Source organism: Bidens hawaiensis, unplaced genomic scaffold (assembly GCF_021521415.1).
Source record: "Bidens hawaiensis isolate Kalapana, Puna unplaced genomic scaffold, B.hawaiensis_p1.1 tig00035049_1, whole genome shotgun sequence".
NCBI lineage: Eukaryota > Viridiplantae > Streptophyta > Magnoliopsida > Asterales > Asteraceae > Bidens > Bidens hawaiensis.
Window position 1 is genome coordinate 48,513 of NW_027496089.1, and position 24,936 is coordinate 73,448.

At 38.5% G+C, this 24,936-nt stretch overlaps 1 long non-coding RNA gene across 1 annotated transcript; it reads left to right on the top strand.

Moving 5' to 3' along the window:
• The first annotated feature begins 1,047 nt into the window (after nucleotides 1-1,047).
• LOC143586945 (uncharacterized) lies at nucleotides 1,048-23,824 on the top strand. The gene is made up of 2 exons (XR_013144788.1): nucleotides 1,048-1,158; nucleotides 23,443-23,824. It is a non-coding gene; the product is annotated as an uncharacterized LOC143586945 (long non-coding RNA).
• Nucleotides 23,825-24,936: the final 1,112 nt, after the last annotated feature.

Below are 24,936 nucleotides of genomic sequence, written 5' to 3' on the forward strand. Positions count from 1 at the left end.
GCGGGAATAATTGCTAGAAATGTACACTATTAATACTTCACACGTAAATAGTTGTTCACACATGTAACGTATCACAAATGTGTTCGTTGAGACACACACAATTCACAAACGAAACACGAAACGTATCTTGTGTATAGGTATTATGTGCCGAGTCTAGAGACTCGATAATAGTTCCAACACTTAGAAAATCTCCTTGTTGTTTTAGAACGCTAGTGAGGGTTTTCTGTGACGCGCATCACTTGGGTGACTTGTTTTTGGAATTCTTTGCAAACAGTGAGTTTCACGTTCACCTTTTTAACTCTTTTAAACGCTTTTCACTTGGGGGAGAATACATACTCCGAAACGCTTTTAGATTTTGTTATTAGATTATATATCACTTGTAAAGGCTAAGTGGCAAACGAAACAACTGAAGTCCTACACATCGAACCGTTTAGTATTGGATAATAGCGAGTCACTGTTGAGTAGTACTACTGGGATTGACAAACCCCACCCAACGCTAAGCTCGACTGGAGGTCGAGTGGGTGTAATTTTGGCTAACACATTACCATGGTCGGGATAGACCTGGTGGCAAGGCACATGATAAACAGTCAGCTTCGGTGTCGAACACTTAGTAATACTTGCTTTATAGGCTAGCTACCTATAGATATATAATTGATTTAACACTATCTGGTAACGCTAAACGCAAAACGCAAAACGCAAAACGCTAAACGCTTTATTTTATATAAACTTGTGAACTCACCAACCTCGTGTTGACACTTTTAGTATGTTATTCTCAGGTAGCCGAGGCGGGCGCGCGGTATAGGATCATGCATTAATTTGAACGTTACTGTTTATACAAACTTGTTTTAAACTATTGTTATTGGGTTTTAAGTCGTCCTGCGTGACGCAACGCTTGGCTTATGGTTTTACGCTTCCGCACTTATTTACACTTAAATGTTTTCGTGGTTTGAAAACTTTATTTATGGTTTGATTATAACTAATGATTCCGATCCTGTTAGTTCACACCCTCTGACAGTAAAACTCCGTTAGTGGTTTTTGAGGGTGTGACAGATTGGTATCAGAGCCATTGGTTCTAGCGAACTAGAAATTGCATGCATACTAGACTATAACCGCAACGACCCATTAGTTATAATTTTACGCACTTCATATATAGTTTGTGTAGTCTATCGTTATCTTATCTCTTTACATCATTCACTCATACGCGCGCATACACGACTTACCTGTAGGGATGTCGACGCTACCATCATCATCATCCGATCAGATGACTCATGCTCATGGAAAGGAACCGCAGCTACCTACCTCATCGCCACCACCGAGTAGTCCCGGAACTGGAAGCCCCTGCACCGAAGAGGTATCGCCTGTCTAGAGGCATGTACGACGACAACGTTAGCTGGAATTGGTACCCGAGTCTGATCAGACGTATGGTCTATCGCGAACAAGTTCCCCCGCTACCCCACCCGAGTCGTCCTGCTTACCCCAACACCCTACCACCCATAACTGAACCTGTAGAGCGAGTTCTCGCGGCTGTTGTCTCTTGTTTAGAACGTGACGTGGGTTTTATGCGCTCGGCGAGAGCGGACATTCCCGGATTGATAAGAGATGGAACCGAGGCTAGGGAGGAAATTTCCTGCCTGAAAACGACTATGAAGGGAATGCAAGATGCTAATGATCAACAGATGAAGATTATGAGGAAAATGCAAGCGGAGATGATAGACTTGCAAAAGCAACTCCAAGTGGCAAGGACCCGGACAGAGATAGCACTAGAGCGTTGCGATGTCTTACAGATGGAAATTGCTCAGAACGCAGCCGAACCTGAGGCAGAGCCTGAAGAGGAACCCGAAGAAGATCCCGAAGAGGAGCCTGAGGAGGATCCTGTGGAGGAACCCGAAGAGGAACCGGAGGAAGAACCGGCTGAGCCAGAGGCACACTCAGAGGTGTCCTCAGACGATGACATCTAAGGATGATAACACCTAGATGGAAGAGTTGTCTCCATCCAAACTATTATTTTCTATGATTTTAAGGATTGGTTTTAAATACTTTGTAGCGAATACAATGGTTTTAATCATGAATTATTATTTGGATTATTATATGGTTGTGATGTGATGTTTGCTTCTTTTACATTTCTTTCTTACCTATCTTTTTATTACATGTATGGTGTGTTGTATATGAAACCGAAAATTCATGTCAAACATTTTATGTTGTGATTCTAGGAAATGGCTGGAAGAAACGCTGGGCACGGTCACGGTAACATCAACTTAACCGCAGCAGAACTCCAAACCCTGTTGAATGACCATGCGGCGGTAGCTCTAGCCGCACATGTTCAGAATCAAGTTGGAGGTCCAACTGGAACGTGTACTTTCAAGAACTACCTGGATTGCAAGCCCAATTTGTTTAAGGGCACTGAGGGAGTCATAGGTTTCCTGCGTTGGGCTGAGAAGGCTGAATCAGCGTTTGAGATGTGTAATTGTCAACCTGCCAGTAGGGTCAAATTTGCTGCTGGAACACTGGAAGGTTCTGCTCTTACTTAGTGGAACTCAAATGTGCAAATTCTTGGATTGGAATTGGCAAACGCTATGAACTGGGAAGACGATGACGGGTGGTTATGTTGAGTGGTTTCGCGGTGGTAGCGGGTGGTTTGGTGTTTAACAGAGATGGTGGGTGTGGTGGTGGGAGGTGGAGAAACGTGAATGGTGGTGTCGCGTTGATGACGAATGAAATAAAGGTGGCGGAGACCCGGTGGAGATGAAGATACAGCAAGTAACCGTGGTGGTGGTTCAGTGACCAACTTTGTTAGATTTTGATACGAACATATAAGAGAGCTAGAGAGCCATGAAGAAAGCAAACAAAGGAGTGTAACGTAGGAGAGGGGATGCGAAGAACGGTCACTATCATGGTATTTATAGTAACATAAGAAGCTTCTAGTGATGCAAACACTATTAAGAATGAGTGGTGAGGATTTACCATTATATTTTTTTCTACTGCAATAAACAAATGTGTGTTGACATCATTTTTCCTTTTTGTCTTATTGTTCAATAATTGATACACTAGTTCATATTTTTTTTCAACATACACACGCATGCAGACTTATTTCCAATTTATTCATGTCTTGGTTATTATTATAATAATAATTATTATAAAAACAAATAAATAATAATTTTTTTTTCTTAGTATTACAACTATTATCCCCTAAAAAAATTTCGTCCTAGAAATTTGTATATCAGAATACGGATCCTTTCAGATGTAACAAAACAGTGGTTTCGTAACAGAGACCGACGATATACACCAATTTACACATTAGGATTCCCATTAGAGCACATTTGTACTTGTAATTCACAATTACCACGCGTCCGTAATTGTCAATTACCGTACAACCATGCCCTAATAGCTTCCTAGAATGTATCTTAATGTCATATGGAAGTTGACGGAGAAGGGATCAGATAACAGAGCAACTATTGGTACTCATACCACAATTCAGAGACATATCATAGTATATATATAGTCACATAAGTGGTGTAAATAACTTAAAATAACCATATAATTTAGAAACTTTCACAGATCGGAGGTAATTTTTACAGTTACCTGGACTAAAGGTTCTATCACTCGAACAAATTCGGATATTCAGAACGAACTGACTCTTCAGTTTACCATGTAGCTTCACGCTCGGAGTGGTTCTTCCATAGAACCTTAACAAAAGGAATTACTTTTCTACGCATAACTCTTTCTTGTCGATCCAGAATTGCTTCGGTTTCCTCTTCATACGAGAGATCTTCATGGATCTTATGTAATGGATAAGTAATGACGTGAAGCGGATGGTAATTATATCCTCTCAACAAGGACACATGAAACACGTTATGAACATGTGAAAGTTGTGGCGGTAATACCAAACGATACGAAACTTCTCCAATTCTCTCGAGAATCTCAAATGGCCCAATATAGCGAGGGCTAAGTTTTACATTCATACTGAATCTACGAACACCACGACAAGGTGATACTTTCAGAAACACGTGATCGCTGACTTGAAATTCAACTGTCCGCTGGTGCTGATCTGCATAACTCTTTTGTCGGCTTTGAGCTTCTTTCAATTTTTCCCGAGCGACAACGACTTTCTAGTTTGTAATTTGAACTAACTCGGGTCCTTCAATGATCTTTTCTTCTACTTCTTCCCAACATGTTGGTGCTTGACACTTTCGACCGTATAAAAGCTCGAACGGAGCCATGCCAATGCTTGCTTGCCAACTATTGTTGTAAGCAAACTCAACAAGGCATAAATATTCGTCCCAGTTACCCGTCCACTCAAGTGCACATGCACGAAGCATATCTTCTAAAGTCTGAATTGTACGTTCGGATTGACCTTCTGTCTAAGGATGGAAAGCGGTACTAAATTTCAAACGTGTACCCCAAGCTGTTTGGGAGCCTTTCCAAAAACGTGAAGTGAATCGTGGATCTCTATCCAAAACGATCGAAGATGGAGTACCATGAAGTCGAATAATTTCCTAAAGGAATACTTCGGATAACTTACTCACCGGAAATTTTTCTTGAATAGGTAAGAAGTGTGCTGATTTAGATAGTCTGTTAACAACTACCCATATAGTATCATTTTTCTTAAAAGTCTTCGGCAAACCCGTAACAAAATCCATCGAAATCTCATCCCACTTCCATACGGGAATTTCCAACGGCTGCAATCAACCACTAGCACGCTGGTGCTCAATCTTTACTTGTTGACAAGTGAGACATCTACTTACGTATCTAGTAACGTCTTCCTTCATGCCGCTCCACCAAAAGTTTTGACGTAAGTCTCGATACATCTTCGTAGATCCTGGGTGAATAGAGAATGGTGAGCTATGTGCCTCAGCTAGTAATGACTCACGGAGAGCGGAATCATCTGGCACACACAATCTTTTTCCACACCAAATCACACCATGCTCATCCATTCGGAATTCTGACTGTTTTCCTACCTCGAGGTTTTGCACTATCGCCCATAATTCGCCATCATACCCTTGTGCATCTTTAATCTGAGAGATTAGGTCAGGCTCGATTTGCATTCTAGCTAGGTAACCGTTAGAATCACCATCATGAATACCGATACCCAATCTATCCAGATCATAGATTATACGAGGGTGGATTTGAAGACAAGATACGGTACCAAAACTCTTTCTACTCAACGCGTCAGCTACTACATTAGCTTTTCCCGGATGGTACTGAATATTTGCTTCATAGTATTTTAAGAGTTCTAACCATCTTCGTTGCCTCATATTTAGTTCTTTTTGCGTAAATATATACTTGAGGCTTTTATGGTAAGTGAATATGTCACAAGTCTCGCCGTAGAGATAATGACGCCAAATTTTCAACGCGAAGACTACGGTGGCTAACTCCAAGTCATGCGTTGGATAATTAACTTCATAAGGCTTTAACTGACGCGAGGCATATGCAATCACTTTACCATGTTGCATCATCACGCAACCAAGTCCTTTCTTTGAAGCATCACTGTAGATTTGGAAGCCTCGTGATCCAGAAGGCAGAGTAAGTATCAGAGCAGATACTAGTCGTTTCTTCAATTCTATAAAACTCTTTTCTCGCTCCTCATTCCAGGAATACTTTACTCCTTTCCTCAACAACTGCGTAAGGGGTGAGGCAATGACGGAAAATCCTTCTACAAATCTTCGATAGTATCCAGCCAGGCCGAAGAAACTTCGAACTTCCGTGGCAGAAGTGGGTCTAGGCCAATTTGTAATTGCCTCAATCTAGGCAGGGTCCATCTTCATCCCTTCCGCGGATACTATATGACCAAGGAATGCAACTTGGTTGAGCCAAAAGTCACATTTTGAAAACTTTGTATACAACGTTTTTCGTCGCAACGTCGCAAGCACTTTATGCAAGTGTTCCTCATGCTCTTCTTTAATTCTAGAATATACTAAGATATCGTCAATGAAAACAATAACGAATTTATCCAAGAACTCTTGAAATACTCGGTTCATCAAGTCCATAAAAACTGCAGGAGCATTGGTTAGCCCAAAATGCATAACCAAAAACTCGTAATGACCATAGTGAGTACGAAAAGCAGTTTTAGGAACATCCTCGTTCTTGATCTTCAATTGATGATAACCTGACCTCAGATCAATTTTTGAGAAGAACTGAGCGCCCTGAAGTTGGTCGAAAAGGTCATCGATACGAGGTAGAGGGTACCGATTTCTAATGGTAATCTTATTCAACTCGCGGTAGTCAATACATAAACGCATGCTACCATCCTTCTTCTTTACAAACAAAATCGGTGCACCCCATGGTGAGAAACTTGGTCTTATGAATCCCAATTCTAGCATTTCTTGCAATTTCTCCTTTAGTTCCTTTAATTCTAACGGAGCCATACGGTATGGTGCTTTTGAAATCGGCTCGGCGCTAGGGATTAAATCGATAGTGAACTCAATCTCACGATCAGGTGGTAGTCCTCGTAGCTCTTCCGGAAATACATCAGGGTACAAGCAAACAACAGGATGACTATCAATGCCTTTTTGGACAACATAGGTATCTTTAATCGAGGCTAAGAATCTAGCACAACCATGCGATATAAGCTTACGAGCTTTGAGCACGGAAATAATCTTAAGAGTCTTGTGGGGTATAATACCCTGATAGACAAGTTTAAGACAACTAAGATCACCAAAAACGGCACATTTAGAATAACAATCAATAGTCACACGATGACGGGTTAACCAATCCATTCCAAGGATAACATCAAAGTCAGACATATGCATCGGAAATAGATCCGCGTTACACATGACGGATTCAATATGGATTGGACAATCTTTATAAATGTGAGTGATTACGATCGAATTCTCCATCAGAGTGGAAATAGTTAGAGTGGGATATATCGGGGTTGGTCTAATCGATAGGTACTTAGTAAACAACAGAGAAACTATAGAGTGTGTTGCACCCATATCAAATAACACATAGATGCTATGTTCACCAAGCTGAAGGGTTCAAGATACAGTACCTTGGATATTAGCAGCATCAGTAGCAGAAAGTGCGAACACTCTTCCCCTAGTGTTTGGTGGTGCAACTTTTCCTCCAGTAATATTCTTAGTTTCTGGTTTAGGACAATCTTTAATCATATGCCCCATCTGGCCACACCTGAAACATCTTCCAATAGCTCTATGAGACACGCCCCCATGTTTCTTGCCACAAATGTTACATGTAGAGCTTGTGGTTTGGTTTGGGCTTCCATATTGATTCAGTGGTTGAGCTCTAATCGGTCCTGTATACGGCTGAATCTGATTATGAGCGGGTTTATGGTTTTGGGTTTTAGGTTGCCATGGACGTGCTTGATTTCCAAGGCTTCGATTTGCTTGAACCCTACGGTCCTGATGTTTTCTAACGGTAGAGGATGATTGGACCATAGCCAGCTTGGGTTGCCCGTCTCGATCTCTTTTCTTATTTTCCCAGTTCGAGACAAGAATTCTTTCCTCTCGAATTCAAAGGTCTTAATGGCATCACCTACCTCGGTAAGGTCTTTGAACTTCATAAACATGATTGACATTCGAATGGGATCACAGACTGCCCATTTACATTTTTCTGCCTGCACTTGTGCTAAGCCTACTGCACTTCCGACAATACCAGCCAATCTTGAGAATCGAGTCATAAACTCTGAAGCTGGTTCATCATCCCTCTGTCGTATAACATCATACTCCCTTCCGTAGGCTTCTCTGTCAGCTGTAGAGAAATACTTCTCATAAAAGAGGGTATAAAAGTCAGCCCATGAAAGAGTAGCAGCATAAGTGTCTCCTCCTTTGACTTGCTTATGGCCTTCCCACCAAGTTTGTGCATCATCTTCTAGTTTGTAGGTGGCTAATCTGACTTTGTACTGATCCGCAACTCCTAATACTTCAAAGATCTTCTCAATGTGTGCTATCCAGTTTCATGCTTCCAAAGGAGTAGCAGCATGACTAAAAGATCTGGGCTTTTGTTTTTGGATCTCTGGAGCCACACATGGATGCCTTCAGCAGTGGCATTCTCATCAATCACAACTCCATAATTAGGAGTAACATTAGCGTGTCCTTCAGAACGAGTTTGTTGCATAACTGCCTCCACGGTTTGTGCAACAAGGTTCGGGAGTAGTTCAGCAAAAGCTTGATTAATAGCAGAAACCATATTTTGATCAACCGGAGTTTCATTCGAAGCCGAATCATTAGTCGCGTGAGTGGTTTTGCGAGTTTAACGACGAGGCGGCATCTAAAAAGATGTCAATAGGGTTAGAATATAAATTGGAAGGAGAACAAATAAAGATACCTAATGAGGTTCCTAACCTATTAGAATTAAACCTAAATGTCTACCCAATCCTCATAGGTTTTAATTACTAACGCTTAGATTTTCTACAGGAAAGAGCCTTTGCTCTGATACCATAGCTGTAACACCCCAACCCGGATAGGCTGACGTGTCACAATGTACGGAGGTATACAGAGACGAAAGACATAATTCCATTACTTCATTAGATTCAAAAGTACATACTACTGATGGTTCAGATACTAAGTCCAAAATACATATTATTCAAATGACATAAGCTTAACACACATCTTCATATTTTTCCTAAGTTTTAAGCTTCTCTCTTGATCCCGCCCAAAGTATCCTGTGAACCTGAAGTGTAAAAAGATTTACGGAATGAGCCGAATGCCCAGTACGGAATATTAAGGCTCAAAAGCAAGTAATAATCAACTGAATCACAATATATGATAACATATGGCTAATTAAAATAATATTACTGAATAACTGAACTGAAACATATAATACGGATGTACCCATAAGCATAACTGAGTCTGATAATATGTGACGACATACAGGGGGGCCACTCCTCTATGTCAATCACCCGAAATGGCGTAAGTTGGCATACCCACAACCATTTCCTGAAACTGAATCTGAAAAACTGAACTAGGATATATCCGTACGCCTCCTAATAGCTATGTACCACACATGTACTTAAGAGACGCCGTGAACTGATCTCTCCGTCACAGAAGGAGCACATAACATCGATGCCACAATGTTATGCCCGTGGGACACTCCACGGGAAGCGAGTGCGCAGGGTAACAGAGTACAAATAATCTGAGTTATACGGTAACAATTCATATCTTAACAAAGGAATATGCGATAATGAGTACAATTTAATAATAAATATATCACACGCTAACAAGTCAAATAACAAATCATAATCTGAACATGAATCGAACGGACGACCAAATGAATTGAGGTGTCAAAGACGTTAGGAGTTCCAAAGGTATATAATATCAAAGGGTTTATAACAATCGAATATGATAACAATATGGAGGGGGTATAGGATCCGTACCTTGATTGTTGATTAGTTATCTTACAGAGATATGTAATATAAATGATGCTCTTTTAAATCAACCTACATTGTATACATGTAGCTCATAAGTTCGTGTAAAGTTTAACAAGTTAAAGTCGAATTTTATCTTATATATATAGAAAGATATAGTCATTTTATTAAGAAAATAAGTATTATTTAACGAGGTCAATGTCTCTTATATATATATTTTAACGAATATTATTCAAATGTAAAAAGAAAATATGATTATGGATGAATATCAAACATGGTTTTAAAAAAAAATAGTTTGTCATGGGTGGGGGTTGAACTCGTGACCAGCAATTTATTTTTTTGAAACAGTTAAACAAATCAGTTAAAGGAGCTGTTAAGCAATTAAAAAAAATGATTGCTGCCTACGGGTTTCGAACATGCATCTGTACTATTGCAATCCAACAACATAACCAACAACCAACAACCAGTTTTTGAATATAACTTTAGAAACTGTTAGTTATATACTTAAAGTGAGCTGAGAATCTTAAAAAGAAAATAGATGCAGCAAGGGGGTTTCGAACCCTGTACCTGTAGTTTAAAACTGAAGCATCTTATCCAGTGGAGCTTATGAGTTTCCATGTTTACTATTCAGATTTAATTCCTTTATTCACTATTTTTGTTTTATCATCTTTAACATGCTAACTCATCATAACATAAGCTACATGGCCATATTGTAAACCTTTTTGTTTTATGTCATGAATCATGTTTTAACTTATCTTGATGATTTTTATAGGTTCACGTTCGGGTTACCTTTGTTGGACTCGCGATACGGTGGCAAAGATACTTCCCGAAAAGACGCGAACGGTGACGGCGGTGATCCTTTCAAACAACCGATGGTTCTCCGATCGTTGGTGGTGGTAAACAGAAAATGCAAGCAGGTAGTGGCGTCTTAGTTCATGGTTTGGAGGTTTGGATGAGGATTCGAGAGTGTAGAGACGATGACGGGTGGTTACATTGAGTAGTTTCGCGGTGGTAGCGGGTGGTTTGGTGTTTAACAGAGATGGTGGGTTTGGTGGTGGGAGGTGGAGAAATGTGAATGGTGGTGTCGCGTTGATGACGAATGAAATAAAGGTGGTGGAGACCCGGTGGAGATGAAGACACGGCAAGTAACCGTGGTGGTGGTTCAGTGACCAACTTTGTCATATTTTGATACGAACATATAAGAGGGCTAGAGAGCCATGAAGAAAGCAAACAAAGGAGTGTAACGTAGGAGATGGGATGCGAAGAACGATCACTATCATGGTATTTATAGTAACATAAGAAGCTTCTAGTGATGCAAACACTATGAAGAATGAGTGGTGAGGATTTACCATATATTTTTTTCTACTGTAATAAGCAAATGTGTGTTGACATCATTTTTCCTTTTTGTCTTATTGTTCAATAATTGATACACTAGTTCATATTTTTTTCAACATACACACGCATGCAGACTTATTTCCATTTTATTCATGTCTTGGTTATTATTATTATAAAAACAAATAAATAATAAACTTTTTTTTCTTAGTATTACAATTCAGTTAATGAAATCATGCTACTACATCTATCTATTTGTGTTTCAACTACAATTGTTCATCCTATTATTGATTGTTAATCGAATCGAACTCTCCACATACGTCCATTAGATCTTTCAAGAGTCAATACATGTTGTATGATCGATCCTGTATCCAAGCTCGTTTATTCACCATTCGACCCCCTTCCGCACCGGGTTTCGGATCTCACAGACAAAGAGAAAAGGGAAGTATAACTAAGACAATTCAAATCAAATTTTGATGAAATTAAAGAGTTCATCAAGAATTATGACAATATCATAGTAAACAATGAAGGAGAATTTGATTTTTCTGAAACAAAATTCAATGAAACTAAATATGAATCATCTAATCAACACGAGTTGAAAGATACAAGCATTGAAGTTGAATCAAGTGAGATTGCTAAAAGTGTTTCAAGCAATGAAAGCACCCACGGTTATAGTTTCTGCAGTTGCAAGAGTTCCAAGAAAAGTTTAAAGAATTTACTGAGAAAAGGGGTTAAAAGTGAGAAAGAAAAATTCACATTCTTCAGATTCAATGAAAAAGAAGTCTGGTGAATTATCTAAGAACAAGAAGTCTGATGAAATATCAAAGTATATTTTCATCCTATTTATCCTGTGTATTCCAACCATGAGTTTTTTGATATTTGTGGAGATCCTCAATATTTTCCCAAAAAAATAGGTAGACCAAGTTCTACTTGGTATGCTAAGAGCAGTGGCAAATACACACAACCTCAAGTAGTGATGTTTAGTTTAGGAAGTATGAATCAAAAGAATGAAAATATTGATATCTATGCTCCAATTCATATTGATCTTGATAAGTGTCTTACTCATACAAAAACAATATGAGTAGACCTTCCCGGACTTAGTGAAAAGTTCATGAATAATGAACAATATGATGATTTGAAGTCTTTTTGCAAAATCTGGTGCAAGGTATGATGTTTATGGACATCATACAGACTCCTGCTAGCACAAGATCAAGTCACAATCTCTTGAAGTTCCTGATTAAATTATGTTTGGGATAGACTTTGGCAACAACAAGAAAAGATACAATGCCTATCTTAACAAAGAAAAGGTGGTGGATGAATCAAATGTTAAGAAAGTTAAAGAGGTTAAAGCAAAAAGTATGGTCAAGAAAAGTTATGCCAAGCCACAAAAACTGAAACACCAAGTGAGAAAAGTTTTGAAAAATCTTATTAATCAGTCTTGAAAAAGGAACCAAAAGCAAAACCAACAAAGAGAAGGTATTCTGGAAATTTGAATGGGGATGGGAAATTTTTATTAAGTTTGGTAATGAATCCAGAGGTTTCTTGTGGAAAACAAATGATGAGACTCCAAAGATTCTCTTAGAGATTTGGTAATCAATCGTTGAAGAATGTTTGAATGATGTCTTGAACAAAGATGTCAATGTTGAAAATGGTTATGATAGTGAGGACTCATGTGAGATTGTTTATGAGGATGATTATCCTAGAAAGCCTGTTATCATTGTAACTAAGGGAGTAAAAGCCTCTTTGGCTTGTGATTCTCTCCACAACTAATCATTTATTTTTATTTTTATTGTGCAGGAACAATCCACATATTTGAATGAAATTCGGTACATGAACAATGGATGTCCTAGGCACATGACTTGGGGAAAAAGGACATTGGTGAATTATGAAGAGAACGATGAAGGAGCATTTGTATTTGGAAGTAATGAAAATGGGGGAAAATTCTTGGAAAGGGTATACAAACAAATGGCAAGGTGTCATTTAACAATGTTTATTATGTTCAACGATTTAAATACAACTTGTTGAGCATTTCAAAAGTTTGTGATAAGGGTTATAAAGTTGGGTTTGATGATACAAACTATTTTATTTTGAAACTAGAATTTGTCATTCCTCCACACATGATAATCATGATGGCGCCTAGCAATGGAAACTTCTATGAGCTAAGAATGAAATATGTTGTTTATTTAGGTGGTAATGCGTTGTTTCTAAGGCTACTAACAATGAAACAAAACTTTGGCACAGGAAATTGTGGCATTTTAATCTATAGAACATGGACAAACTAGTTAAATGTGAACATGCAATTGGTTTACCCCATAAGGGATTTCAAGCTAGATAACAACTGTTCCACATGCATGATGTGAAAACAACACAAATGATCACAGAAGAAAAAGTTGGTTAACTTAATTCATCAAGTGCTTGAAATGATTCATATGGATCTTTTTGGTCATGTGAGTGTTCTAAGTATTGGAAAGAAGAGAATTTTTACTTGTTGTCATTGATGATTTCTCAAGCTTTACATGGGTATATTTTCTCCCAACAAAGGATGAAGCTGCTGAGTTGATCAAGGGATGTGTAACCATAATGGAAAATCAATTGGAGAATAGAGTCAAAGTGTAGTGACATTGGTACAAATTTCAAGAATGGGTTGATTTTTGAGTTTTGCAATTAAGAAGGAGTATTACCACCTTTCAGTGCTCCTAGAACCGCACAGTAGAATGGTGTTGTAGAAAGAAGTAATATGACACTTATTGTAGCTGAAAGCACCATGATTGCAGATGCCTATCTATTTGTCTCCTATTGGGGTGAAGCTACAAACACAACTTGTTATGTTCAAAACAAGGTGTTCCTCAATAAAAGTCATAACAAAACCGTTATGAGATTTTTTCAACAGAAAACCCTATATCAAGTTCCTTAAGCCTTTTGGCTGCAAATCTTCTTTATTGAATACAACAGATTATCTGAACAAATTTTCACAAGCAAAGGCATATAAAGTATATGTGAAAAATCATTTAAGTGTGGTTGAGACATCTGACATAGTGTTCAATGACAACCAATTCATACAGTTAATGGTCCAAGTTGGTTCTTTGACCTTGAGAATCTCATCAAGTCTTTCAAAATCTAACCTAACGACATTGAAGCAAGTGCATATCAAACTAGCTTTCCTTATGCAACTAATGAAGTGAAATTAGATTTGTACATACTATGGTCTAAAGTTGATAATGAAGGAAATGAGTTTGATTTTTTGTTGAAAAAATCTGTTGAAGGTGAAGATGTTATTGGGGAAGCTGGAAATTTTGAAAAAACCCTTGGTGTAACCATTGAAGTTCCTGTTCGTGAAGAACATGAAGAAGATACTCCCACCACCATATTTGAAGCTTTGTTCAACGAGGACAATTCTTTTGCCTCATCAATTTCAGCTAAAACAACTTAAAATCCAGAGTTCGATACTTCCAACCTTGTTCCTAAAATCACCACTAGTATTATTTTTGAAACAACTGCTACACAAAGAAATCATCCTATTGATAACATTATTGAATTATTCAAGTGGATCTGAAACTGCTAACATCTGCTTATTTTATTGTTTTGAATTCCATGTTGAATCAAAGAACATTGAATAAGCATTGAAAGACAACAGCTGGGTGAAAGCTATAAATACGTTATACGAGCCAAGATCTAATCGCTAAGACGATACATCAATCTGATACACGAAACGATACTTTAAACGAATACCTTAATATACTTGGTGAATACATGAATGATGAATACATTAGGTCAAGAGAAAATACAGCATGGTAACGGTACCTTTATAAATTAAACACGGATCTCTACCTAATGTGAATAGGAACTGCCTTTATATAGGCCTTGGCCCCATTTGTTAGCATCTCTAAAGAATGGGGTATTCCCATCACGAGCTCCTATTCATTATATCTCTTTAAAGAATGGGGATTAACTTAACGAATGAGCATCCATTCATTATATCGCCATAATGAATGGGCTCCTAACTTAACGAATAGCTTAGTCTGTAATGAATGGACCCATTCGCTATACAATCCACAGTGAATGGCCATATTACATTAAGGCGGGAATTGTCCTAAAGTAGCCATAGCGTTGATTGCTCTCCTTGTTCTATTCTATGGGCGACTAAAGAATGTTTTACTAAAATACTCTTTTTTTAACCAATAACGAATGAGTCTCAAAGAACAAATGGGTCTTCAGTCGTTATGCCATACGTTAATCTGATCACCATTCGTTAATCAGTCTCTCATTCGTCAAAATAGTGTCCTCATATGATAACAATGTGTTGTCATTCGCTGCAATTGTACCAATGAGTCGAATTCGTTATAAATAACACCCCTCATTCGTTATAACCATCATCATACATTAAACTTAGTCCACATTCGTTATACCCATTCACGAATGGCCTTCATACTTTAAGATAGTCACATTCGTTTGATCCAATAACGAGTGAGCCCACATTTGTTTGATCTGATAATGAACTAGTCCACATTCGTTAGACCCAATAACTTAAAACACATTCGTTAATCTCATTAACTAATAGACTTCATACATTAACGAATGGCCTCATTTGTTGGTAACTCGAAACAAATGGGTACAGTAAATTAACGAATGAGTCACTAAATTAGTTATTGTCCCCCGGATTAACGTGTTTCGCCGAAACATTAAGTTAGATCGCCGGACAAACGGTTATCTTCATCGGAAAACTCATAATCAAGCTTCATCAATGGTGGATGATCATCAAAACTCATTCAAATCTTTATATTATCATCCCAAATTCACCATGAAGCTTTGAAAATACATTACGAGCCTGATTCAAACATCTATTTCATCAAAATCAATCTGAATCACCATCTATTATATAAAACCACTTCTTTAAGCTTCATCAATGTCTATCAATGGCGGATCACTAAATTCAATAAATTAAACCACCAAAATACACAGAAGGCTTTGGATTTCACATAAACACAAATAATACATAAATTCTAACATTTAATCACTGATTTGATCCAAATATGAAGAACAACATCTCGATCAGAATTTTGCAGCGATTTGATGTATCACGAGCAGCCGTCTCCTCTAATAACAGTTGTAAATACGTTATACGAGCCAAGATCTAGCCGATAACACGATACATCAATCCGGTACACAAAATGATACTATAAACGAATACTTTAACATACTTTATGGTAAATACATTAATGATAAATACAATATGTCTAGAGTGAATCCGACATGGTAACAGTACCTTGATAATTAAGCACGGATCTCTACATAATGTGAATAGGAACTGCCTATATATAGGCCTAGGCCCCATTCGTTAGCATCTCTAATGAATGGGGTATTCTCATCACGAATGAGCTCTTATTCATTATATCTCTATGACGAATGGGGAATAACTTAACGAATGAGAAACCATTCATTATATCTCCATAACGAATGGGCTCCTAGCTTAATGAATAGCCTAGTCTTTAACGAATGGACCTACTCTCTATACAATCCATTACGAATGACCATATTGCATTAAACATAAAGACTAGACTATCTCTATCTTATTCGATCGACTATGGACAACAAGTCATGCACTTACAAAAGCTATGTGTGGCATCTAATCCATGTTCAACCTTAATTTTGATATTAAAATATATACCAAAATTTGAAAATGTGTTCAATCATTAAAAGTTTGCGACCAAGCAGTAGGAGGTTGAAGTCAATTTGGGGTGATCTAGAGAAAGCTAAATAAGATTCGAGAAGAGATAGGAGACATCATAAGTCCAAAAGTGGGGTCCATTAACTCTAATGCATAAATTGAACCTTAATCATATCATTGATGCAATGAAATTTATTCTAAGTTAAGAAATACCTGATATTAACCTGCCTTATATGTCATAATAATACAAAGATTGAAATAGTGTAAAGTGATTTAGACAGTATGATTTCATGTTCAGATCTTTCAAAAAATATGTTTCGTTTAATAAACAGAAATTTATCTCATTTTACCAAGGTGTATAAGCTTTAAAACACCAAAGTGTCAAAATTTTCTCTACATAACCAGTTCGAGTTAAGTTTAATAAGCTTCTTTGTCTTTGTTTGTTTTGATGCTTAAAATTGTTATATTTTTACATATTTTGCTGTTCCAACATGATTTCGGTGTTTCTAAGTGTGTTCGAGCAAACTTGTGTTCTTATTTTACTATCTTAAATGTTTCGAGTATACTATGTCGATTGAGAGCATACTTTTTTCTTTTGAGCATACTGATTATGCATTCGAGTAAAGTGAGTATTCATATGGTTATTACATCTTGTCTCTGTATTCGAGCATAGTTAGTAAGAATGCGATCAAACTTTATGATTTATATGTTTCGAGATGCTTTTAGGAACATTCTAAGTCATTATCATTAGGAAGTTAATTGATATCGAGTAAGGTAGTGTGCTTGATGAATTTTACTTGGTTGTCATACTTGTAATTTGTTTCACGAGTAACCTTGTATATTCAAGTATTCTAGCTTCAATCTACACTTAGTTTATATTCTAAGACTTATGTTTGATTCAGCATTCTTGATCTTTATTCCCCGAACATGTTTGTGATCTTTATTTCGAGTGTACTTGAGCATAACTTTGCTTGGCAATTTGCTCGAGCATAGTTACTGTTTGTGTTTAAATAACTTTTAGAGTATTTTTGTTTCTTTCTTGTGCATAACGACAAATTCTTTTGAAATGCACTACCATAAAATCGTTTTGTATAAAAGGAGGACATAACATTTTTCCAAACACTATACCCTCTCTTCCACAATACGATTGCTTGCTCGTGCCCTAAACACATACCGCTCTCTCAATAAAACTGATTGTTAACATACTTTTGAAATCCAACTTGGTAAGTGTTTGACTATCGATTTCCGACACCTAAATTCTAGGTTTAGGGTTTCAATTTTACTATTTGCTTACCGTTTTGTTTTGTGTGTAGGTTAACAATAGTTAAAAAACGGTTCTTAAATACATATTTCTTTCTTTGATTCTTATTTATTGTAAGTTTAATTGTCTCGTCCAATAGCTATTTCATGTTTGAATGTGTTTATTATTTGTGAAGACCTAACGGCTTGAGAGAACTAGAGCTAACAGACGATTGATAAAACTCATATATATTAAGTTACGGATCTAGTTATCTGATATATATATGTAATTGATATATTAATGAACGGAGTGTGTTAGTGATTAAATGAACAGAGTAATGGCTCAGAGAGAATACTTAAATCACACTTAAATTAAACAGGCTGGACGAATGCCATTCGTTACACATTAACGGCTCAGACGAATGCCTTTCGTTACACATTCCGCAAAGAATGGCCTTCATTCATCTTCATTACATAAAATAACAAAATGGTATAGCGAATGACTCATTCGCTATAGCCCATTCGCCAACATTCCATGACGAATGGATACATATCAATAACGATTACTGTCCATTCGTTAAACATCGTGAACGAATGGACACAAGTAACATAATAATTATCATTCGTTAAACAAGCTTAACGAATGACTTACATAATGATAACGAATGGACTTGTAATTACTAATGTAAGTCCCGAATCTGGATCACTACAATTATGATATCAATAAACTAGTATTGGTGCGGAATACCAACACTTGGTGTATCAAGAACACGAGCAAACACACGAATGTAACACCGGAATTGCTTCAAAACACACGTATTATTAGTATACGTGGGTGCTTAAGCACTTATAATACTTGCACATCTAGTAACTCTTAGACGGCCAAAACACAAATGAACTAACATCTTAACCCTATACAATACATGCACTATATATAAGGAACCAAACGGTTAAGACCAAACGAATTAAAAGCCCACTGAGATCTCATAAGAGATCTCGGCTTACACAATATACCCGTGACCCAAAGCCCACATACATGCTAAGCCCAAATACAATTGACTAAGTACAAACCATCAAAAACTAGGCCCAACAATCTCCACCTTGGTTTGTAGCTTGGTCTTTAATCATGCTCCATGTAGTCAATATCAACATCTTTCAACGCGCCCGCCCAAAACTTGCATCGAATAATAAAAGCGACCATACCAGTGAATTCTTTAGCAGCCGTTTGAAAAATCGGATCGGAAATTATCTGGAATGCACAAAGAGTCTTGATGTCCCTTTCTCCCACCTTTAGTAGGTCTCTTGGATCAACGAATCTATACTGATCTTTTCCTTTTTCCAGCTTGATACCTACTGTGGCAGTTACACTATCATACATCCAAAATCTCATGTTGTCCAAGGTGCCATCCGGAATCGCTTCAGGTACAGAATATGAGTGGCCTTGTCCATAGCAGGCCACATTACATTGACCATTGTTTTCCCTGTCTTTGGATCCTGGACTCCCTTTGCCTTCTTCAGAAAAGACTCTGCATTCTTCATATTTGGGAAGCCTCTATCGACTTGACTTCTCAGAAAGTTCCAGAAGTCTATACCACGTTTATCATTCGTTGGGTTGGGGAAAGGAGAGTTTATCAGGTCACTAAGATCCACCTTCGTCCAAGATCCAAAATCTTTTATCTTCTAATAATACTCAGTGGCCCCGGACTTCCTTTTCACCCACCACATATTCTTATCGGCATCGAAACCCCATGAAACAATTCCCGAACGATCGCCATATTTGTCTGAGAAGCCTTTAGGGAAGGTGACAATGAATCTATCTGCATGATCTGATGATTAGACATTTTGATTTGAGTTCTTCATTACCAACAACCTCTTCTGAATTCTATCTGACTTTTCTTTTGAGATTGGTGGTGCGTTCATATATTGTTTCAATGTCTCAGACTCATCAATGTTCTCAATAGGGCGCGTAGTAGAGCTACCACCTTGATCAACGTTGGGAATTTAGAGGCCACATCATCACTGCCTTTAAATTCATCTACAAACTTCTGAAACAGTTTTTGTTGGAGGTCAAGATACAAAGCCATTAATTCTCCCATGTTGGATTGTAGTTCTTTAATCTTGGTATCTTTAGAGTTGCCTGCTTCCAGCTCTTAAATACTGGTGTCTTTAAGAACTGAATCTTGTTCGAGCTCAAAAACTCGACGTTCGAGAGCTTGCACGTCAACTGGAGCAACTTCTAACACAATACCCTTTCCCTTGTTCTGCATAAATTTTTCTTGCATGGCAAGAATCTCAGCAATATTATCAGTAACATTTGAACTTGACTGACCTTGATTTTCTGGGATTGATGAGCTGGAGGGAGAAGTATTTAATTAAAAGTTGGCCTCATCAGTTTGTGGAATATCTTATTCAAAATCAAAATTACAAGTAAAGTCATCAAAAGCCTAATCTTGAATCAGTTGCCCGGCAGTGGGTGCACTTGGTTCATCTAGAGTTTCTGGAGCATGTGTCTTGGGTTGTTGAGGATGTTGTATTAGACTATTGGTTGCATCTGTAGTTGTTGTTGAGGTTGTTTCATGTTCACTGACCAGCACGCCAGGCCTTGGGTCTTTCTTTCTTCGTTTGCGTGGACCGAGGTCGGCGGCTGGATCTTCAATCATATCTTCTTCAACGGTTTTAGCAGCTGTCTGAGGAGGTTTCAGAGCTTTTGACTGAAGTTTCTCTTTAAATCTTTCAAAACCTTCTAACTGTTGGGCACTCGGAGCAGTCTCCATGTTACGATGTTCCGTTTCTTCATTTTCATCATCAGAAATATCAAAGGTCGCAACACGTGGTTGAGCTGGTGCTACATGTTCATCAGCAACGTAAGCTAAAATTGGTTCAACCTCTGTTTCAGCAAATCGCCCGAATTTTACCAAAGCATTCAGACCCTGATACACAATCTTGGATCCTTTTCTGGACTGTTTCATTAACCCAAAGGTATTGGGTCCCATTGACTTCATATCAAAGTAGCAACAGACTTGACAAGATCGGTGTAGTGATAATCGAAGATCATCTGCAAGAATCTTGGATACATAAGGAACATCTCTTTCTTCTTCCCTTTCAGATTGCTCATCATTTCATTGAAAATGAACTTGGAATAATTCTAATTCAAATCCATGATCAGAGCAGTGACAACAGATATTTGAATATGACTTATTTCATCAGAGCCCCCTTTTATACCGGACACGCAAGTGAAAAACGTGTGAATCAAGAATCTCCAGTACGGGTGAAATAGCTTCTTGATTGTCGGAGGATAGGTGCCCTCGTAACCCATTCTGGTGAGGATCTCAGTAACATCAGCAGTGAAGTACTCAGTCGGGTAATCAGGTTGGTCACCAAACAGCAGCACCTCTCTGACGATAGCCTCAGTGATACTAACTGGCTTTTTTTGAACTTTGGAGCCTATAGACACGACTCCATCTTGTCCTTGTAGGTTGATTGACTAGTTGTTCCAAAACTCCGTGATCATCTTCTTTCATATAACATGATTTTCTCGTAGTGCGTGAGAAATCTTGCACGTGTTGAGACCGACAATCATAGACTTGAATTCTTTGTGGGCCAGTGGTGGATCATATAGATGTCCGGTCATATTGTGCGTAACAACAAACTTTAACGGAGTCTGATCAGCCATTACTGCACCAAACGAATCAAGTTAGTAAAAATAAATCATTGGTTGATTTGGGCTTTAAGATTTAAGAAATTAGCCCAAAGGAACCAACATATGGCCCAAAAATTAACATATATCACAAAAATAAAAATATGGCCAATTAAATATAATAACAGTAAAGGTTAAGCCCAATCAATGAGCTTTAGGCCCAGCAGGAGGGATATCGGTCAACGAGGTTAGTTCTCGGTCAACAGTCAACGAAAGTCAACAAAGGTCAACCGAGAACGGATGTTTTCGGTCAACTTTAACCGAGAACAGGAGTTCTCGGTTGGGGCAAGGGGTTATCGGTCAACGAAAGTCAACCAAGAACTCCTTGACAGCTGTGGACAGAGAACCCCCTGGGTTTCTACTTGGAAACTGTGCAGTCTTCTTCAACCAGCCGAGATCTCCATTAAACCTCCATTAAGCCTCAATTAAAACCTGCAACAAAAGAACACTAATCTCCGACACAATGTTCTTAACAACCAATTAGGCTCTTAGTCGTTTATACTAAAGATCTACGACCCTTTATAGTCCTCAAAATCTAGTCACACAAATATCAATGCCTTTAAGAACCCACCGAAACACCAAATATCTTGAGCCTTTTTGCTTATTTACCTGTGAGATAATCGATTATTATCAACGAACAAACTATATCAATCAAAATATGCAAGAGATTTTTCGGCAGCTAACCCAATTGGTCTTGCATTAATTGAATTTAACATTTAACGGGAATAACAAATATCATTCTGTTGCGCATGATTTTGATGGCTGTGAGTTTACCGTAATGTTTTGGTCTTTCTAAGAAAACTATGTGGAATAAAAATACAATAAAAATAGTTCAGGAAACCTAACTCATGTCTGCTTCTGTGACGATTTTTGGTAAATCAATTGATATGTTATGATCTGTTGAATTGAGTAATCTTTCCAAGTAGAATTCTGTCTTGATAAAACTAGCTGCTGAACTATGTGAAAATACATGAAACGTGTTTGTTGATCGACATTTGCTATGTTATTAACTAAATTGCCCTCGTGGAGAATAATTACTAACAATGTACAATGTTAGTACTTGATACTATTGTAGTTGTTTACACATGAAACGTGTCACCAATGTGTTTGTCGAGTCACACATAATTCACAAACGAAACACGAAACGTGTCTCATGCATAGGTATTATGTGCCGAGTCTAGAGACTCAATAATAGTTTCAATACTTAGAAAATCTCATTCTTATTTTAGAGCGCTAGTGAGGATTTTCTGTGACGCGCATCTCTCGGTTGACTTGTTCTTGAATTCTTCGCAAACAGTGAGTTTCACGTTCCCCTTTTACCCTTTTAAACGCTTTTTACTTGGGGGAGATAACATACTCCAAAACGATTTAGATTTTGTTATTAGTTATATATCACTTGTAAGGCTAAGTGGCAAACTAACCAACTAAAGTCCTTCATAACATCGAACCGTTTAGTATTTGTATAATAGCGAGTCACTGTTGAGTAGTACTACTGGGTTTGACAAACCCCACCCAACTCTAAACTCGACGGCGGGTCGAGTGGGTGTAATCTTGGCTAACGCATTTTCCATGGTCGTGATAGACATGGTGGCATGGAAATTGATAAACAGTTAGCTTCGGTGTCGAACACTTAGTAATACTTGTTTTATAGGCTAGCTTCCTATTGATATATAATTGACTTAACACTATCTGGTAACGCAAAACGCAAACGCAAACACTTAAACGCAAATGGTTTTCTTTATTTATATATGTGAACTCACCAACCCTTTGTTGATACTTTTAGTATGTTATTCTCAGGTAGCCGAGGCGGGCGCGCGGTATAGGAACATGCATTTCATTGAACTCTATCGTTTTTGCAAACTTGTTTTTAAACTGTTATTAATTGGGTTTTAAGTCGTCCAGCGTGACGCAACACTTGGTTTATGAATTTACGCTTCCGCACTTATTTAAATTTAATATTCGTGGTTTGAAAACTTTGAACATAGTGTTTGATTATAACTAATGATTCCGATCCTGTTAGTTCACACCCTCTGACGGTAAAACTCCGTTAGTGGATTTTGAGGGTGTGACAGATTGGTATCAATGCCATTGGTTATAGCGAACTAGAAATGCATTCATACTAGACTATAACTGAAACGACCCATTAGTTATAATTTTACGCACTGCATATATAAATGTGTATTATATATTTAGTTATTCGTTTTCTTTATCTCTTTACCTCATTCACTCATACGCGCGTAACCCATACACGACTTATCCTGTAAGGATGTCGACGCCATCGCCATCATCATCCGACCCGATGTCTCACGCCCCTGGAAAGGAACCGCAACTTCCCAACTCATCACCACCCCGAGTAGTCCCGACACTAGCAGCCCCCGCACCGAAGAGGTATCTCCCATCTGGAGACGTGTAAGAGGACAATGGTCACTAGAGTTGGTACCCCGAGTCTATTCGAGCGGATCGTTTACTGTGTGCAAGTTCCACCGCTACCTCTCCCAGGTTGTCCGACATCCTTCAAAACGCTACCACCCCTGACACTCCCGATGGAGCGCGCTTTCGCAGCCCTCATTTATTGTTTAGAGCGTGAGGTTGACATTATGCACTCGAATAGAGCAAACATGAGAGAATTGAAAGAGAATGGAATCGATATCCGAGAGAGAATTTCCTTCCTGACCGAAGCCATGAAGGAAGTTCAGGATGCTCGTGTTCAGCAAAAGGAGGTAATGAACAAAATGCAAGCAGAGATGATAGATTTGTGTGACCAAATTTTTAGTACAAGAGCCCTTGAAGTGACAGCTCTAGCCCACTGCGACACACTAGGGGCGCAGATTGCTCCGGATGCAGAAGAACCTGTGGAAGAACCCGAGGAAGATACGGAGGAGGATGCACACTCGGACGTGTTCTCAGGCGACGACATCTCAGGATGATAACACCTAGATATCTGGAAGAAACGCTGGTCATGGTCGCGGTAACATTAACCTAACCGCAGCAGAACTCCAAACCCTACTGAATGACCATGCGGCGGCCGCTCAAGCTGCGCACGTTCTGAATCAAGCCAGAGGTCAAGCCGGAGTTTGTACTGTCAAGAACTACCTAGACTGCAAGCCTAATTCATTTGACGGAACTGAGGGAGCCATAGGTTTCCTGCGTTGGGCTGAGAAGGCAGAGTCAGCTTTCGAGATGTGTAACTGTCCACCCGCCAGCAGGGTCAAATTTGCAGCTGGAAAACTGGAAGATTCTGCTCTCACTTGGTGGAACTCCAATATGCAAATTCTTGGATTGGATTTGGTGAACGCTATGAACTGGGGAAGAGTTCAAGAATATGATGCGAGAAGAGTACTGTCCTAGAGAGAAAATCGCAATGTTGGAATATGAGTTTTGGTCGTTGAAAATGGTGGGTTCCGAGATTGAAGCCTACACCACCCGTTCCCATGAGCTAGCAGTAATGTCTCCACGGATGGTTGACCCGCCGAGTAAGAGAATCGAGATGTATATCGATGGGTTGGTACCACAAATTCAGGGTATGGTGACGTCTTCCAAACCGGCTACAATTCAACAAGCGATCCGATTTGCTCACAAACTGACGGACCAGGCAGTGACACAAGGTGCGTTACCACCTAGAGGTTCCACCTCTAAAACCTGAGACAACTCAAGCACTGACAACAACAACCCGAGTAATGGAAAGAG